Raw genomic sequence first — 3,550 nt, forward strand, 5'->3', positions numbered from 1 at the left:
GTGTACTTCCATCTATAATGAAATGTGAATGAGGCATACAAAGCCAAATAATACGAGAAAACACTATCACCCCAATTTGGACGACCTTAATGCAAGGCTCACAATATTTGAACAAGGCCACATATTTAGCGTTCCCTGCCGCTCATTTTAATTATTAAATTTTGAAATGTGAAAAAAATGTTGTTCATTACTTAGAACTTTACAACGCATCAATCATGTTTATAATATCTAAAAAATAACCAACAATAACAAGAAGATAAATGTGTGAGGTGGATAAGATTAGTACTTAAAATTAAAAGTCTCAATGTTATCTTGCATTGGAGTTTTTCCAACTAAAATTGCAAACAAAAAAATATATATACTGCCTCTCATCAATTTAATTTTTTATACAATATTACAATTGCACAAATATATTTGAATATGCTAAAAATAAACATCACAAATATATTTGCATCTAGTAACTTTGTGACACCAAATCCAACCTTTCTGGCCTTACATCAACCGGCAATAGTCATCGTTAAGGAAGGTGGGCATATAGATTTGAAGGCATGACCATATTTCCTTCATTCATCAATCTATAATAGGGGTGAACCATTCGAATGCTAAATCATGAATTTCCGTACTTGTGTTTGTGTTTGGTTGACATCAAAGTGACAACGTACACATCATTAAAATATGGTGAACTAACCTATACAAATGTAATCATTTCAAAATAATAGTTGAACCAATTACATTTAAAATAATTAAATTTACATACTATGAAAAAATAAAAAATAAAACCAATTTGTAATGTTAAACCATGGAAAAGTTGTAATTTTTTTTGGTGAAGTGCACTCATCTACATTAATGAACTTGTTTAAAAATGTTATCCATAAATTGAGAAACATCCATTGAATTTCTCAACAAGGTTTTCTTTTAAAAAATGAATAAATAAATAAATCATATAACACCATATTAATATATATAAAATGTTAGAAATAATTTAAATAAAATGATAATATATAAGTTGTAAGTGAATTATTTTTAAAACTGTAAATAAAATGCCAATATATATACGAAATTATTAAAAAGTTTTATTTTTGTTATTTTAATTTTTTTAAATTAAATTAAGAATAAATATTTAAATTTTAATATTATTTATTTAGATGTAATTATTATTTATATTAATAAATTTTAATACTTTCGTTTTTATCATTAAATTAAATTTGATTAAGTACAATACAATAATTTATAAAACAAGAGCCACAACAGTGGCGGAAGTCCCTGCCGAGAAGGGGAAGGACCATTTACCGTTACGTTGACTACATCGAGCGATGAGATTCGAACGCGTGATCGGCGTGGGAACACAGATCCACGGGAACCAACAAACATTACCGCTGTATGACTGTAAAAAGGCAGGAAAACGCCATCATTGCAATATCTTGCGGTTCTTGGACTACTGTGGAGCCCCTGAAGACGCCTCATGATTCTAGCCTGTGGAGATCATGGATATCGTCTTGGAGTTTTGCAGTTCTCATTGACGTTATGTCTCCATTTCTGATGAAGTTTAGGCTCTCTGTTAAGGAACCATATCCTAATCATGCGTAAGAGGCTTCGCGATCGAGTTCCGTTACTGAAAAATGGCGAAGGAAACAGTCAAGGTTGGCTTTAGATTGACCGCAGTGGCGTGTATTTGTGTGTGGACGAGCATTTACACAACATTTTCACAGAATGCAGGTAAGCTCAAAGCCACATGATCTCAGTTAAGTTAAAATTCCAGAATATTTTGAAGGTTTTCAAATTTCAACTTCAGAAGCCGATAGCTTCAAGATTCGACAATTCAAATCATATTTTGATTAAATTCTACTTCTCAAAGTAGTCGAAAGAAGAGTATAACAACATTTTTGGTTTTGCAGAGCCGTTGGCCATCCGGATCAGCTGCGGTTCATGGGAGAACACACATACCCCCAGACGAATATGCTCTGGGTAAAAGACTACGGTTACACAGGCGGCTCGTCTGCAAACGCCACCACCACGAGCTAGATCGCTCCTCAGCTCAAGAAACTTCGTTTCTTTAAGCTCTTGGACGGTCCCGAGAACTGCTACAACGTCACTCGTTTACCGAACGACCATTATTCCGTTAGAATGTTCTTTGGCCTCAACGAGGACGTTTTGGCCAACCGCGAGCCGCTCTTTGACGTCTCCTTTGAAGGAACACAGGTTTATTCTTTAAAGCCGGGCTGGAGCATGAACGACAGTCAGGCATATGTCGAAGCTTCAGTTTTTGTCTTGGACACTGCTGCCACTGTCTGCTTTCACAGCACCGGCCACGGTGATCCTTCGGTAATGAGCATCGAGATTCTTCAGCTTCATCCACAAGCTTATGATTTTGGGGCTGAGTGGGGGGATACTGCCATATTCAGGACTGCTAAGCGGGTGGACTGTGGAGCAGACCAGAGCGTGTACGACGAGTCCTACGACAAACCAACTTGCGCGGCATATCAACCGTCCTTTGCATCGAACAACTCGAAGCCGATAATAAGACCCCAATTATTTTCCGCACCAAAACTTTGCATAAACTTAGGTTAAAATGCCAATATACCAAAAATATAACGGTCAAACTACTCGGTCAGCGATCGATCGATCGCTAATAGTCCCAGGCAGGGACTAATAAGAATAAAAAATATTTTTATGAAAATCATTTTATTTTAGAAAAATATTATATCATATTAAGACATATAATAATATAGAAAATTAAATGGATAAATGAATATTTTAGTAGAAAAATAATATTATATATGAATGTATGTTTTGAAAAACAAAATATTCAAATATTTTTTTTAATATTAAGTTAATTTAAGTATTATTTAAATAGTGACTGGTCTATGCTTCGGTTACTTCAATATATTTCCTACAAATATAAAGCCCTGAACATGAGTATTTAATGAATTAAGAAACTATATCATCCAACTTTTGCTCGCACTATTCATCAATTTTTATGAAAATTTAGTTTTTGATTCTTAAAAATAGATTTTTGCTTCGTTACACAAGTTTTAAAAGTAAAAAATAAATAACAAATTATGATAAATTTCATTTTTAATCTATAATATTAAAAAATATTATAACTGGTTTATAACATTTATTTGAAAAATTACACTGAAAATAAAATTATAAAATTTTATAATTAGTTTGATATCTGTCAAATTATGAAAAGAGGAAAGCTAGTGTCTTGTCATTTCAATTGACGCGATTTTTTAATTTGCGATATTCAATGGACCAATTTTTTTATTAGACAATTTTCCACGGACATTGAATGGAACATGAAAGTCCACACAGGCGTTGTTGTTAAAATACTACATCCATATGGAAAATACATTGAACATCTGGCCGCCATGCAAAGCAGGTGCTATTGATTGATGGCAACACACATTTCACACAGTAAACATTCTAGATAACCCCAACTTTAAAATGGTCTCTGTTTTTCTTTTATTTTCCCCTTTTGCCCATACTTTCATCTCTCAGAAGCGTTTTCTGCATGGATGGCTTGATTGTGGGATTTGTAGTGCTATAT

At 33.4% G+C, this 3,550-nt stretch overlaps 1 pseudogene; it reads left to right on the forward strand.

Annotated features, from left to right (window-relative positions):
• Window positions 1–1,380: 1,380 nt before the first annotated feature.
• Window positions 1,381–2,568, forward strand: LOC149234365 (receptor-like protein 4 pseudogene; annotated as a pseudogene).
• Window positions 2,569–3,550: the final 982 nt, after the last annotated feature.

Source organism: Pinus tabuliformis, chromosome 8, assembly GCF_031772625.1.
Source record: "Pinus tabuliformis cultivar Carrire ecotype Pingquan chromosome 8, CPIR1, whole genome shotgun sequence".
NCBI classification, from domain to species: Eukaryota; Viridiplantae; Streptophyta; class Pinopsida; order Pinales; family Pinaceae; genus Pinus; species Pinus tabuliformis.